This window comes from Anolis carolinensis, unplaced genomic scaffold, assembly GCF_035594765.1.
Source record: "Anolis carolinensis isolate JA03-04 unplaced genomic scaffold, rAnoCar3.1.pri scaffold_7, whole genome shotgun sequence".
NCBI classification, from domain to species: Eukaryota; Metazoa; Chordata; class Lepidosauria; order Squamata; family Dactyloidae; genus Anolis; species Anolis carolinensis.
The window spans coordinates 30,085,993-30,103,442 of NW_026943818.1; the positions used below are offsets into that span (position 1 = coordinate 30,085,993).

Here is a 17,450-nt window from a genome sequence, read left to right on the forward strand (position 1 = left end):
AGGTATGAAGCAGCCAGGCTTTGATGCTGCAAGGCTATTCAATGGGATTCCAGTTGGCCGACAATGGAGTCCTCTAGGTATGAAGCAGCCAGGCTTTGATGCTGCAAGGCTATTCAATGGGATTCAAGTTGGCCGACAATGGAGTCCCCTAGGTATGAAGCAGCCAGGCTTTGATGCTGCAAGGCTATTCAATGGCCAGGAATCCGCTGTGTGTGTTTGTCTCCATCCAGTGGTGAAAGGCGCGCATTGCGGGCGGAGAGAAAATGAATGGGAAGAAGCCGCTGTGTGTGTGTTTGTCTCCATCCAGTGGTGAAAGGCGCGCATTGCAGGCGGAGAGAAAATGAATGGGAAGAAGCCGCTGTGTGTGTTTGTCTCCATCCAGTGGTGAAAGGCGCGCATTGCAGGCGGAGAGAAAGTGAATAGGGAATAAGCCGCTGTGTGTGTTTGTCTCCATCCAGTGGTGAAAGGCGCGCATTGCAGGCGGAGAGAAAGTGAATAGGGAATAAGCCGCTGTGTGTGTTTGTCTCCATCCAGTGGTGAAAGGCGCGCATTGCAGGCGGAGAGAAAATGAATGGGAATAAGCCGCTGTGTGTGTTTGTCTCCATCCAGTGGTGAAAGGCGCGCATTGCAGGCGGACTGGAAAATTCCCCGCATTGCCGTCAATGGAGACGGAGGAGGAGGATGAGGAGGAGGAGGATGAGGACGAAGGCCTCTCCATGGAATATTCTTCAAATACCCTATATACCCGGATATAAGCCGACCCGAATATAAACCGAGGCATCTAATTTTACCACAAAAAAAACCCTGGGAAATCATTGACTCCAGTATAAGCCGAGGGTGGGAAATTTCAGAAATAAAAATAGATACCAATAAAATTACATTGTGGGTGAAACGTCAGGAGAGAATGCTTCTGGAAACCAATTATTATTACTTAGATTGTACTATATTAATCATATACCACAATGTCTATAATACACCCCTAGTATGTTATATTATTAGTATTATGTCACATTTTAGTGCTAAATCATAAGTTGCATAAGAGATGTGGGCGAAACGTCAGGAGAGAATGCTTCTGGGAAAGCAATTATTATTTCTTAGATTGTACTATATTAATCATATACCACAATGTCTATAATACACCCCTAGTATGTTATATTATTAGTATTATGTCACATTTTAGTGCTAAATCAAAAGTTGCATAAGAGATGTGGGCGAAACGTCAGGAGAGAATGCTTCTGGGAAACCAATTATTATTTCTTAGATTGTACTATATTAATCATATACCACAATGTCTATAATACACCCCTAGTATGTTATATTATTAGTATTATGTCACATTTTAGTGCTAAATCAAAAGTTGCATAAGAGATGTGGGCGAAACGTCAGGAGAGAATGCTTCTGGGAAACCAATTATTTTTTCTTAGATTGTACTATATTAATCATATACCACAATGTCTATAATACACCACGAGTATATTATATTATTAGTATTATGTCACATTTTAGTGCTAAATCATAAGTTGCATAAGAGATGTGGGCGAAACGTCAGGAGAGAATGCTTCTGGGAAACCAATTATGATTTCTTAGATTGTACTATATTAATAATATACCACAATATCTATAATACACCACTAGTATGTTATATTATTAGTATTATGTCACATACCAGTGCTAAATCATAAGTTGCATAAGAGATGTGGGCGAAACGTCAGGAGAGAATGCTTCTGGGAAACCAATTGTTTTTTCTTAGATTGTACTATATTAATCATATACCACAATGTCTATAATACACCACGAGTATATTATATTATTAGTATTATGTCACATTTTAGTGCTAAATCATAAGTTGCATAAGAGATGTGGGCGAAACGTCAGGAGAGAATGCTTCTGGGAAACCAATTATTTTTTCTTAGATTGTACTATATTAATCATATACCACAATGTCTATAATACACCCCTAGTATGTTATATTATTAGTATTATGTCACATTTTAGTGCTAAATCAAAAGTTGCATAAGAGATGTGGGCGAAACGTCAGGAGAGAATGCTTCTGGGAAACCAATTATTATTTCTTACATTGTACTATATTAATCATATACCATGGTTCAGCCTCCTTTCTTGGGGATTCATCTGGAAAGAGTTGAAAGAGGAGAGAGACGCCTTTCCTTTGGGGAGTCACTTTTACCTCAGGAAAGGCTTTTCTTCCCGTCCAGAGGACCCTCTCTCTCCCACTCGATTTTAGGTTGGTTTCCTTGTTGTTTTGGGGGTTCTTTCATTCCCTCAGGAATCCCCTCAAAAGTGAAATACAAAGAGGAGGAAAGGCCTGCTTTATTATATTACTCTGGTCTTAAATTTTCAAAAACGGCCTCAAATAGCACCAGGTCTTTCTCCAGATAAAGGTGGATAAAGGCTTTGTGAAACAGAAAGAAGGAAACTATTTCGTTGATTAAGACTTCCATGAGGTTTTGCCTCAGAAATCACCTCGTCACAAAGCCTTTCTCTAGTAAGAGAGAAGATACAGTTGGAAACAATGTTCACTGAAATATTTACAAAATCATTAAAGTATTGACAAACATAGTCATAAAAAATATTTGCAGAAACATTTGCCCAAAATAAGCAAAGTATTTGGGGAAAAATATTCATAAAAATATTCACAAACGTATTCAGAAAAAAACAATCATGGAAACATTCACAAACATTGAAATAAAATATTCACCCAAAAAAATCATACAAATATTTGCGGAAATATTTGCCAAAAATAAGCAAAATATTCAGAAAAAAATATTCACAAATACAGTAGAGTCTCACTTATCCAACACTCGCTTATCCAACGTTCTGGATTATCCAACGCATTTTTGTAGTCCATGTTTTCAATAAATCCTGATATTTAGGTGCTAAATTCGTAAATACAGTAATTACTACATAGTATTACTGCATATTGAACGACTTTTTCTGTCAAATTTGTTGTATAACATAATGTTTTGGTGCTTAATTTGTAAAATCATAAACTAATTTAATGTTTAATAGGCTTTTCCTTAATCTCTCCTTATTATCCAACGTATTCACTTATCCAACGTTCTGTCAGCCCGTTTACGTTGGATAAGCGGGACTCTACTGTAATACCTGCTTTATTGATGAATAGTTTATTATTCTATCACCTCAAAAATGACAAAACTTTTGTCCAGAGAAAGACAAAGAACAACATTTTTGGAAATTTACACCATTTGATTTATTTCCCGCCTTAAGACCCACAAAGGGCCATAAAGAGCCAGGTGGCTTTACTCTGAGCCATAAGTTTTACCTCAGAATATGTTTTTTCTGTCATCTGGAGAACTTCTTTTCACTTTATTCATGTATGTTTCCTTATTATTTCAGAAATTTCTTTATCGAACCTTTACCTCAGAAAAGCCTTGTGAAATAGAAAGAAGAAAATGCCAATTTTATTTATTAAGAGATTGTCACCTCAGACTTTACCTCAGAAATGGCCAAGCCTTGTGAAACGGAAGGGAGAAACAAAGGCAAAACTTTTGAAAATTAGCACAGCTTTTTCTGAAGGGACCAGGTGAATATTGTTGCATTTTATTTATTATAATCTGAAATAATAATTGGTTTCCAGAAGCATTCTCTCCTGACGTTTCGCCCACATCTATGGCAGGAAACCATAGATTGCTGGTGAAGTTTTTATATACAGTAGAGTCTCACTTATCCAACGTAAACGGGCCGGCAGAACGTTGGATAAGCGAATATGTTGGATAATAAGGAGGGATTAAGGAAAAGCCTATTAAACATCAAAATAGGTTATGATTTTACAAATTAAGCACCAAAACATCATGTTTTACAACAAATTTGACAGAAAAAGTACAGTAGAGTCTCACTTATCCAACACAAACGGGCCGACAGAACGTTGGATAAGCGAATATGTTGGATAATAAGGAGGGATTAAGGAAAAGCCTATTAAACATCAAAATAGGTTATGATTTTACAAATTAAGCCCCAAAACATCACGTTTTACAACAAATTTGACAGAAAAAGTACAGTAGAGTCTCACTTATCCAACACAAACAGGCCGGCAGAACGTTGGATAAGCGAATATGTTGGATAATGAGGAGGGATTAAGGAAAAGCCTATTAAACATCAAAATAGGTTATGATTTTACAAATTAAGCCCCAAAACATCACGTTTTACAACAAATTTGACAGAAAAAGTACAGTAGAGTCTCACTTATCCAACACAAACGGGCCGACGGAACGTTGGATAAGCGAATATGTTGGATAATAAGGAGGGATTAAGGAAAAGCCTATTAAACATCAAAATAGGTTATGATTTTACAAATTAAGCCCCAAAACATCACGTTTTACAACAAATTTGACAGAAAAAGTACAGTAGAGTCTCACTTATCCAACATAAACGGGCCGACAGAACGTTGGATAAGCGAATATGTTGGATAATAAGGAGGGATTAAGGAAAAGCCTATTAAACATCAAAATAGGTTATGATTTTACAAATTAAGCCCCAAAACATCACGTTTTACAACAAATTTGACAGAAAAAGTACAGTAGAGTCTCACTTATCCAACACAAACAGGCCGGCAGAACGTTGGATAAGCGAATATGTTGGATAATGAGGAGGGATTAAGGAAAAGCCTATTAAACAGCAAAATAGGTTATGATTTTACAAATTAAGCCCCAAAACATCATGTTTTACAACAAATTTGACAGAAAAAGTACAGTAGAGTCTCACTTATCCAACACAAACGGGCCGACGGAACGTTGGATAAGCGAATATGTTGGATAATGAGGAGAGATTAAGAAAAAACCTATTAAACATCAAAATAGGTTATGATTTTACAAATTAAGCCCCAAAACATCACGTTTTACAACAAATTTGACAGAAAAAGTACAGTAGAGTCTCACTTATCCAACATAAACGGGCTGGCAGAACGTTGGATAAGCGAATATGTTGGATAATGAGGAGGGATTAAGGAAAAGCCTATTAAACAGCAAAATAGGTTATGATTTTACAAATTAAGCCCCAAAACATCACGTTTTACAACAAATTTGACAGAAAAAGTACAGTAGAGTCTCACTTATCCAACACAAACGGGCCGACGGAACGTTGGATAAGCGAATATGTTGGATAATGAGGAGAGATTAAGAAAAAACCTATTAAACATCAAAATAGGTTATGATTTTACAAATTAAGCCCCAAAACATCACGTTTTACAACAAATTTGACAGAAAAAGTACAGTAGAGTCTCACTTATCCAACATAAACGGGCTGGCAGAACGTTGGATAAGCGAATATGTTGGATAATGAGGAGGGATTAAGGAAAAGCCTATTAAACAGCAAAATAGGTTATGATTTTACAAATTAAGCCCCAAAACATCATGTTTTACAACAAATTTGACAGAAAAAGTACAGTAGAGTCTCACTTATCCAACACAAACGGGCCGACGGAACGTTGGATAAGCGAATATGTTGGATAATGAGGAGAGATTAAGAAAAAACCTATTAAACATCAAAATAGGTTATGATTTTACAAATTAAGCCCCAAAACATCACGTTTTACAACAAATTTGACAGAAAAAGTACAGTAGAGTCTCACTTATCCAACATAAACGGGCTGGCAGAACGTTGGATAAGCGAATATGTTGGATAATGAGGAGGGATTAAGGAAAAGCCTATTAAACATCAAAATAGGTTATGATTTTACAAATTAAGTCCCAAAACATCATGTTTTACAACAAATTTGACAGAAAAAGTACAGTAGAGTCTCACTTATCCAACACAAACGGGCCGACGGAACGTTGGATAAGCGAATATGTTGGATAATGAGGAGAGATTAAGAAAAAACCTATTAAACATCAAAATAGGTTATGATTTTACAAATTAAGCCCCAAAACATCATGTTTTACAACAAATTTGACAGAAAAAGTACAGTAGAGTCTCACTTATCCAACACAAACGGGCCGACGGAACGTTGGATAAGCGAATATGTTGGATAATGAGGAGGGATTAAGGAAAAGCCTATTAAACATCAAAATAGGTTATGATTTTACAAATTAAGCCCCAAAACATCATGTTTTACAACAAATTTGACAGAAAAAGTACAGTAGAGTCTCACTTATCCAACACAAACGGGCCGACGGAACGTTGGATAAGCGAATATGTTGGATAATGAGGAGGGATTAAGGAAAAGCCTATTAAACAGCAAAATAGGTTATGATTTTACAAATTAAGCCCCAAAACATCACGTTTTACAACAAATTTGACAGAAAAAGCAGTTCAATACGCAGTAATGTTATGTTGTCATTACTTTATGAATTTAGCACCAAAATATCACGATATATTGAAAACGTTGACTATAAAAATGTGTTGGATATCCTGAACGTTGGATAAGTGAGACTACTGTATCTATTTTAGATGACAACGGAGTGCGCATGCGTCGAGCCGCTCCCTGCTTTCCCGCCCAAAATGGGCGAAGCCCTCTCTGAGCCTGTGACGTGCGGGAGAATCGTCCAATCGGGCGGCGGCAGAGGGAGGAGGGGTGGGACCATGGCCGAAAAGGCGGCCGTGGTGGAGGCGGGGCTTCTTCTTGGCGCCTCAGCCGTGAATTTACCTCAGGAAACGGGGCCTCGTTTGGCGCCCAGTTGAAGAGTTGAAAGAGGAGAGAGACGCCTTTCCTTTGGGGAGTCACTTTTACCTCAGGAAAGGCTTTTCTTCCCGTCCAGAGGACCCTCTCTCTCCCACTCGGTTTTAGGTTGGTTTCCTTGTTGTTTTGGGGGTTCTTTCATTCCCTCAGGAATCCCCTCAAAAGTGAAATACAAAGAGGAGGAAAGGCCTGCTTTATTATATTACTCTGGTCTTAAATTTTCAAAAACGGCCTCAAATAGCACCAGGTCTTTCTCCAGATAAAGGTGGATAAAGGCTTTGTGAAACAGAAAGAAGGAAACTATTTCGTTGATTAAGACTTCCATGAGGTTTTGCCTCAGAAATCACCTCGTCACAAAGCCTTTCTCTAGGAAGAGAGAAGATACAGTTGGAAACAATGTTCACTGAAATATTTACAAAATCATTAAAGTATTGACAAACATAATCATAAAAAATATTTGCAGAAACATTTGCCCAAAAATAAGCAAAGTATTTGGGGAAAAATATTCATAAAAATATTCACAAACGTATTCAGAAAAAAACAATCATGGAAACATTCACAAACATTGAAATAAAATATTCACCCAAAAAAATCATACAAATATTTGCGGAAATATTTGCCAAAAATAAGCAAAATATTCAGAAAAAAATATTCACAAATACAGTAGAGTCTCACTTATCCAACACTCGCTTATCCAACGTTCTGGATTATCCAACGCATTTTTGTAGTCCATGTTTTCAATAAATCCTGATATTTAGGTGCTAAATTCGTAAATACAGTAATTACTACATAGTATTACTGCATATTGAACGACTTTTTCTGTCAAATTTGTTGTATAACATAATGTTTTGGTGCTTAATTTGTAAAATCATAAACTAATTTAATGTTTAATAGGCTTTTCCTTAATCTCTCCTTATTATCCAACGTATTCACTTATCCAACGTTCTGTCAGCCCGTTTACGTTGGATAAGCGGGACTCTACTGTAATACCTGCTTTATTGATGAATAGTTTATTATTCTATCACCTCAAAAATGACAAAACTTTTGTCCAGAGAAAGACAAAGAACAACATTTTTGGAAATTTACACCATTTGATTTATTTCCCGCCTTAAGACCCACAAAGGGCCATAAAGAGCCAGGTGGCTTTACTCTGAGCCATAAGTTTTACCTCAGAATATGTTTTTTCTGTCATCTGGAGAACTTCTTTTCACTTTATTCATGTATGTTTCCTTATTATTTCAGAAATTTCTTTATCGAACCTTTACCTCAGAAAAGCCTTGTGAAATAGAAAGAAGAAAATGCCAATTTTATTTATTAAGAGATGGTCATCTCAGACTTTACCTCAGAAATGGCCAAGCCTTGTGAAACGGAAGGGAGAAACAAAGGCAAAACTTTTGAAAATTAGCACAGCTTTTTCTGAAGGGACCAGGTGAATATTGTTGCATTTTATTTATTATAATCTGAAATAATAATTGGTTTCCAGAAGCATTCTCTCCTGACGTTTCGCCCACATCTATGGCAGGAAACCATAGATTGCTGGTGAAGTTTTTATATATCTGCCAAATGTCCAGGGTGGGGAGAAAGAACTCTTGTCTGTTGGAGGCCAATGTGAATGCTGCTATTGGCCACCTTGATTAGCATTGAATGGCCTGCAGTTTCAAGGCCTGGCTGCTTCCTGCCTGGGGGAATCCTGTGTTTGGAGGTGTTAGCTGGCCCTGCTTTTTGAGGTGGCAGCCCAGAAACTCACAACAACCCAGTGATTCCGGCCATGAAAGCCTTTGACAACACATGGCAACATTTTTGAAAATTCACACAGCTTTCCAGAGGAAATGAGTAGAATAATAATTGCAATTTTTTTTACCAATCTGATTTATTTCCAGCCTTAAGACCCATAACATGCTATGCTGAAAATTATATATATATATATATATATATATATATATATATATATATATATATATATATAATTTTGTATATAATGGACAATATAATATATTATAATCTAATGAATATACATATAATATTGATACATACATAGAGGACTCCATTGTCGGCCAACTTGAATCCCATTGAATAGCCTTGCAGCATCAAAGGAAAAGCCTATTAAACATCAAATTAGTTTATGATTTTACAAATTAAGCACCAAATCATCATGTTATACAACAAATTTCACAAAAAAAGTAGTTCAATATGCAGTAATGCTATGTAGTAATTACTGTATTTATGAATTTAGTACCAAAAAATCATGATGTCTTGAAAACATTGTCTACAAAAATGCGTTGGATAAGCGAGTGTTGGATAAGTGAGACTCTACTGTATATAAAATTAGAATAGCATGTTATTAGGGGAGGAGCATCTTAATTATTAGATGTCAGTATTAGTCATTAGATGTTAATATTAGTTATTCATATTAGTATCAATATTACATTAATATACAATAGAGCAGGGGTCCCCAAACTAAGGCCCGTGTGCGGGATGCGGCCCATCGAAGCCATTTATCCGGCCCCCACAGCACAACCCTTATTATTATTATTATTATTATTATTATTAGCATTGAGGCTGGGTGGCCATCTGTCAGGGGTGCTTTGCTTGTGCTTTCGGTGCACAAAGGCAGAAAGGGATTGGACTCAATGGCCAACCCTTCCAACCCTCATAATTATTATTATTATTATTATTAATTATTATTATTATTGCTTGGTGGCCAACTATAGTCTGGCCCTGCAATGGTCTGAAGGATCGTGAACTGGCTCCCTGTTTAAAAGGTTTGGGGACCCCTGCAATAGAGTATATTATTATCCTAGCACAATGTTATTATGTTATATAGTAGTATGTATGTTCATATTATTTATTCATATTAGTATCAATATGACATTAATATACAATAGAGTCTATTATTATCCTAGCACAATATTCATATGTTCTATAGTAGTATGTTGTTGCTAGGGGGAGGGGCCCCCCACTGATGGGGAGGGCCCCCCCACTGAGATCCCCTGTCATTAATGTTAGACCAGGCATTTAACGCCTACCTTTGCATTCAAGAGCAGGCTCCTAGGCCTTTGCATTCAAGAGCAGTGCGCTAGGCCTTTGCGCAAGGAACACCACCCACGGCTCCCCTTGTGCGTGGCGTTGAGGCCCCACTCGGTGACGGACGGGTCCTCCCTTTGCCCTGGGCAGGTCGTGGGGGGGGGGTCTCCCTGCACAGGCAGGGGGTCACGGCTGGGGGGAGAGCGGGGGCCCGGCCTTGGCACCCCCCTGGGGACCCGAGGGGCCGCTCTCAGCCCACGTCACGGGCATTTTAAAACGTCCCCGGGATGTAGTAGCTCAGATTAATCCCTGCACTAACCGCTAACCCTACTAACCCAGTTCTAACCCGGGCAGGCTAGGCTTTTAAATAGGACTGTTTTTGCCTGTTGGCAAGAACCAAGTGGGAGGGGGCCTCCGGGCCTCCCGTGGGAAGAAGGGCTCCGGCCCCCCCCGGCCCCCCGGCCCCTGCCCTGTGCTGGGAGCCCCCCGCCCGGGCCCCCAGAGGCCTCCCTGTGGTACCGGGCTTGGCCCCCATCCGCTCTGCCCCCATCCGACGGCCTAGGAAAGCCCCCCACCATCCGCCCAGGGCCAACGGACGGCCCTCCCTCCCAGGGGCAGCCGCGTTCCTCACGCAAAGGTCTGGCGCACGGGAGCCTGTTTCTGAATGCAAACGTGGGGCCCAGGACCCCCCCCCCTTGTCTCCGTGCAGGGCCACCCCCCCAGGGACCCCCACAAATGCCTGGTGACAGGGGATCCTCTCCTCTTAGCAGGAGGAAAAGCCACGTGCGTAAAGCGGTGCCTTTGCTCCCGTCGTTCCCAAGAGCCCCCCAAAAGCGAGATGCTCCCCTGGGTTCAGCCCTCCTGACCCCTGTCTTCTCCCTTGTTCCATGTCTCCAAAATCCCCGAGGGAGGGGCTCCTCCTGGACAAGAGCCAAGGACGGAAGGACGGACGGACGGACGGACGGAGATCCCAGAGAGAGAGCGGAGAGCAGGACGCCTTGCCTTTTCCCAGCTGCTGAGGTCGACCCCTTTCCAACGAGGTCAGCTTTCAAGAAGAAAACTCTTCCCAAAAAAGTGTGTTCTGGTTATTATTCAAAGGCACAACGTTCAATATTTGACAGCATTAAACATCTAGATTACAGGACAGTTTATGTTACTGCATTTTATACACCTGACCTTGTTTTTACAAATAAAGTACCTGTATAATTTTTGCCTCTATATATATATTGTACTATGCTCAGACTCATTGTTCTGATATGCTGTTATATGGTTTAATTGTTTATATTGTTTATATTTTTAATGTATGACTGTTTATTACATGTGACATTGGGCTTGTTTCCCATGTGAGCCACCCCGAGTCCTCCTGGGGGAGATGGGAGCGGGAATATAAAAATAAAGTATTATTTTGTATTATTATTATTATTTATAATATTTATTATATATAATTTTCTTGCACCCCAAGTACCTCTGGCAAGTGCCAAAGAGTATTTAACTCTGCCTACATGGCACTAAAGTGTATTTATATGTTGATTGTTCCTATTGATTTTATGTTAAGTTTTTTTTGCTTTGTATAATAAGGCATTGAATTTTTGCCTTAATAATAATAATTTTATGAATGTTTTAATGTCACTGAATTTTAAATTGGATTGAAATGTCATTGTAATTGTTTATATGTGTATTTTCTATTTGTAAGCCATCCTGAGTCTCCCCTTATTGGGTGAGAAGGTTTGGGAAGAAATACTGTCATAAATAAATAAATATTCTGTGTCCAGGTTGGTTCATGGTTGACTTCTCTGGCAGGATGAGTCTGCAGGGCCTTTCCTGTCCCATGCAGCCGTGGGCAAGTCTACACAGGGACCACCAAGCCCAGCACTCTGCCCCGCAGCAAGCATGCAACAGAAAAGGCACTGCAGACACTCCTGCGCCTGCGCGGCCTGCATAAGAGATGTGGGCGAAACGTCAGGAGAGAATGCTTCTGGGAAACCAATTATTTTTTTCTTAGATTGTACTATATTAATCATATACCACAATGTCTATAATACACCACGAGTATATTATATTATTAGTATTATGTCACATTTTAGTGCTAAATCAAAAGTTGCATAAGAGATGTGGGCGAAACGTCAGGAGAGAATGCTTCTGGGAAACCAATTATTATTTCTTAGATTGTACTATATTAATCATATACCACAATGTCTATAATACACCCCTAGTATGTTATATTATTAGTATTATGTCACATTTTAGTGCTAAATCAAAAGTTGCATAAGAGATGTGGGCGAAACGTCAGGAGAGAATGCTTCTGGGAAACCAATTATTATTTCTTAGATTGTACTATATTAATCATATACCACAATGTCTATAATACACCACGAGTATGCTGCAAGGCTATTCAAGTTGGCCAACAATGCAGTCCCCTAGGTATGAAGCAGCCAGGCTTTGATGCTGCAAGGCTATTCAATGGGATTCAAGTTGGCCGACAATGGAGTCCTCTAGGTATGAAGCAGCCAGGCTTGGATGCTGCAAGGCTATTCAATGGGATTCAAGTTGGCCGACAATGGAGTCCTCTAGGTATGAAGCAGCCAGGCTTTGATGCTGCAAGGCTATTCAATGGGATTCCAGTTGGCCGACAATGGAGTCCTCTAGGTATGAAGCAGCCAGGCTTTGATGCTGCAAGGCTATTCAATGGGATTCAAGTTGGCCGACAATGGAGTCCCCTAGGTATGAAGCAGCCAGGCTTTGATGCTGCAAGGCTATTCAATGGCCAGGAATCCGCTGTGTGTGTTTGTCTCCATCCAGTGGTGAAAGGCGCGCATTGCGGGCGGAGAGAAAATGAATGGGAAGAAGCCGCTGTGTGTGTGTTTGTCTCCATCCAGTGGTGAAAGGCGCGCATTGCAGGCGGAGAGAAAATGAATGGGAAGAAGCCGCTGTGTGTGTTTGTCTCCATCCAGTGGTGAAAGGCGCGCATTGCAGGCGGAGAGAAAGTGAATAGGGAATAAGCCGCTGTGTGTGTTTGTCTCCATCCAGTGGTGAAAGGCGCGCATTGCAGGCGGAGAGAAAGTGAATAGGGAATAAGCCGCTGTGTGTGTTTGTCTCCATCCAGTGGTGAAAGGCGCGCATTGCAGGCGGAGAGAAAATGAATGGGAATAAGCCGCTGTGTGTGTTTGTCTCCATCCAGTGGTGAAAGGCGCGCATTGCAGGCGGACTGGAAAATTCCCCGCATTGCCGTCAATGGAGACGGAGGAGGAGGATGAGGAGGAGGAGGATGAGGACGAAGGCCTCTCCATGGAATATTCTTCAAATACCCTATATACCCGGATATAAGCCGACCCGAATATAAACCGAGGCATCTAATTTTACCACAAAAAAAACCCTGGGAAATCATTGACTCCAGTATAAGCCGAGGGTGGGAAATTTCAGAAATAAAAATAGATACCAATAAAATTACATTGTGGGTGAAACGTCAGGAGAGAATGCTTCTGGAAACCAATTATTATTACTTAGATTGTACTATATTAATCATATACCACAATGTCTATAATACACCCCTAGTATGTTATATTATTAGTATTATGTCACATTTTAGTGCTAAATCATAAGTTGCATAAGAGATGTGGGCGAAACGTCAGGAGAGAATGCTTCTGGGAAAGCAATTATTATTTCTTAGATTGTACTATATTAATCATATACCACAATGTCTATAATACACCCCTAGTATGTTATATTATTAGTATTATGTCACATTTTAGTGCTAAATCAAAAGTTGCATAAGAGATGTGGGCGAAACGTCAGGAGAGAATGCTTCTGGGAAACCAATTATTATTTCTTAGATTGTACTATATTAATCATATACCACAATGTCTATAATACACCCCTAGTATGTTATATTATTAGTATTATGTCACATTTTAGTGCTAAATCAAAAGTTGCATAAGAGATGTGGGCGAAACGTCAGGAGAGAATGCTTCTGGGAAACCAATTATTTTTTCTTAGATTGTACTATATTAATCATATACCACAATGTCTATAATACACCACGAGTATATTATATTATTAGTATTATGTCACATTTTAGTGCTAAATCATAAGTTGCATAAGAGATGTGGGCGAAACGTCAGGAGAGAATGCTTCTGGGAAACCAATTATGATTTCTTAGATTGTACTATATTAATAATATACCACAATATCTATAATACACCACTAGTATGTTATATTATTAGTATTATGTCACATACCAGTGCTAAATCATAAGTTGCATAAGAGATGTGGGCGAAACGTCAGGAGAGAATGCTTCTGGGAAACCAATTGTTTTTTCTTAGATTGTACTATATTAATCATATACCACAATGTCTATAATACACCACGAGTATATTATATTATTAGTATTATGTCACATTTTAGTGCTAAATCATAAGTTGCATAAGAGATGTGGGCGAAACGTCAGGAGAGAATGCTTCTGGGAAACCAATTATTTTTTCTTAGATTGTACTATATTAATCATATACCACAATGTCTATAATACACCACGAGTATATTATATTATTAGTATTATGTCACATTTTAGTGCTAAATCATAAGTTGCATAAGAGATGTGGGCGAAACGTCAGGAGAGAATGCTTCTGGGAATCCAATTATTATTTCTTACATTGTACTATATTAATCATATACCACAATGTCTATAATACACCCCTAGTATGTTATATTATTAGTATTATGTCACATTTTAGTGCTAAATCAAAAGTTGCATAAGAGATGTGGGCGAAACGTCAGGAGAGAATGCTTCTGGGAAACCAATTATTATTTCTTAGATTGTACTATATTAATCATATACCACAATGTCTATAATACACCCCTAGTATGTTATATTATTAGTATTATGTCACATTTTAGTGCTAAATCAAAAGTTGCATAAGAGATGTGGGCGAAACGTCAGGAGAGAATGCTTCTGGGAAACCAATTATTTTTTCTTAGATTGTACTATATTAATCATATACCACAATGTCTATAATACACCACGAGTATATTATATTATTAGTATTATGTCACATTTTAGTGCTAAATCATAAGTTGCATAAGAGATGTGGGCGAAACGTCAGGAGAGAATGCTTCTGGGAAACCAATTATGATTTCTTAGATTGTACTATATTAATAATATACCACAATATCTATAATACACCACTAGTATGTTATATTATTAGTATTATGTCACATACCAGTGCTAAATCATAAGTTGCATAAGAGATGTGGGCGAAACGTCAGGAGAGAATGCTTCTGGGAAACCAATTATTTTTTCTTAGATTGTACTATATTAATCATATACCACAATGTCTATAATACACCACGAGTATATTATATTATTAGTATTATGTCACATTTTAGTGCTAAATCATAAGTTGCATAAGAGATGTGGGCGAAACGTCAGGAGAGAATGCTTCTGGGAAACCAATTATTTTTTCTTAGATTGTACTATATTAATCATATACCACAATGTCTATAATACACCACGAGTATATTATATTATTAGTATTATGTCACATTTTAGTGCTAAATCATAAGTTGCATAAGAGATGTGGGCGAAACGTCAGGAGAGAATGCTTCTGGGAAACCAATTATTATTTCTTACATTGTACTATATTAATCATATACCACAATGTCTATAATACACCCCTAGTATGTTATATTATTAGTATTATGTCACATTTTAGTGCTAAATCATAAGTTGCATAAGAGATGTGGGCGAAACGTCAGGAGAGAATGCTTCTGGGAAACCAATTATTTTTTCTTAGATTGTACTATATTAATAATATACCACAATGTCTATAATACACCCCTAGTATGTTATATTATTAGTATTATGTAACATATTAGTGCTAAATCATAAGTTGCATAAGAGATGTGGGCGAAATGTCAGGAGAGAATGCTTCTGGGAAACCAATTATTTTTTCTTAGATTGTACTATATTAATCATATACCACAATGTCTATAATACACCCCTAGTATGTTATATCATTAGTATTATGTCACATTTTAGTGCTAAATCAAAAGTTGCATAAGAGATGTGGGCGAAATGTCAGGAGAGAATGCTTCTGGGAAACCAATTATTTTTTCTTAGATTGTACTATATTAATCATATACCACAATGTCTATAATACACCCCTAGTATGTTATATCATTAGTATTATGTCACATTTTAGTGCTAAATCAAAAGTTGCATAAGAGATGTGGGCGAAACGTCAGGAGAGAATGCTTCTGGGAAACCAATTATTATTTCTTACATTGTACTATATTAATTATATACCACAATGTCTATAATACACTCCTAGTATGTTATATTATTAGTATTATGTCACATTTTAGTGCTAAATCAAAAGTTGCATAAGAGATGTGGGCGAAACGTCAGGAGAGAATGCTTCTGGGAAACCAATTATTTTTTCTTAGATTGTACTATATTAATCATATACCACAATGTCTATAATACACCACGAGTATATTATATTATTAGTATTATGTCACATTTTAGTGCTAAATCATAAGTTGCATAAGAGATGTGGGCGAAACGTCAGGAGGGAATGCTTCTGGGAAACCAATTATGATTTCTTAGATTGTACTATATTAATAATATACCACAATATCTATAATACACCACTAGTATGTTATATTATTAGTATTATGTCACATACCAGTGCTAAATCATAAGTTGCATAAGAGATGTGGGCGAAACGTCAGGAGAGAATGCTTCTGGGAAACCAATTATTTTTTCTTAGATTGTACTATATTAATCATATACCACAATGTCTATAATACACCACGAGTATATTATATTATTAGTATTATGTCACATTTTAGTGCTAAATCATAAGTTGCATAAGAGATGTGGGCGAAACGTCAGGAGAGAATGCTTCTGGGAAACCAATTATTATTTCTTACATTGTACTATATTAATCATATACCACAATGTCTATAATACACCACGAGTATATTATATTATTAGTATTATGTCACATTTTAGTGCTAAATCAAAAGTTGCATAAGAGATGTGGGCGAAATGTCAGGAGAGAATGCTTCTGGGAAACCAATTATTTTTTCTTAGATTGTACTATATTAATCATATACCACAATGTCTATAATACACATCGAGTATGTTATATTATTAGTATGATGTCACATTTTAGTGCTAAATCATAAGTTGCATAAGAGATGTGGGCGAAACGTCAGGAGAGAATGCTTCTGGGAAACCAATTATTATTTCTTAGATTGTACTATATTAATCATATACCACAATGTCTATAATACACCACGAGTATGCTGCAAGGCTATTCAAGTTGGCCAACAATGCAGTCCCCTAGGTATGAAGCAGCCAGGCTTTGATGCTGCAAGGCTATTCAATGGGATTCAAGTTGGCCGACAATGGAGTCCTCTAGGTATGAAGCAGCCAGGCTTGGATGCTGCAAGGCTATTCAATGGGATTCAAGTTGGCCGACAATGGAGTCCTCTAGGTATGAAGCAGCCAGGCTTGGATGCTGCAAGGCTATTCAATGGGATTCAAGTTGGCCGACAATGGAGTCCTCTAGGTATGAAGCAGCCAGGCTTTGATGCTGCAAGGCTATTCAATGGCCAGGAATCCGCTGTGTGTGTTTGTCTCCATCCAGTGGTGAAAGGCGCGCATTGCAGGCGGAGAGAAAATGAATGGGAAGAAGCCGCTGTGTGTGTTTGTCTCCATCCAGTGGTGAAAGGCGCGCATTGCAGGCGGAGAGAAAATGAATGGGAAGAAGCC

At 38.2% G+C, this 17,450-nt stretch overlaps 1 long non-coding RNA gene across 1 annotated transcript; it reads left to right on the forward strand.

The window, feature by feature from the left end:
- Positions 1 to 2,107: 2,107 nt before the first annotated feature.
- LOC134293045 (uncharacterized) lies at positions 2,108 to 8,574 on the forward strand. The gene is made up of 4 exons (XR_010000109.1): positions 2,108 to 2,242; positions 3,376 to 3,562; positions 7,895 to 8,081; positions 8,533 to 8,574. It is a non-coding gene; the product is annotated as an uncharacterized LOC134293045 (long non-coding RNA).
- The last annotated feature ends 8,876 nt before the right edge of the window (positions 8,575 to 17,450 follow it).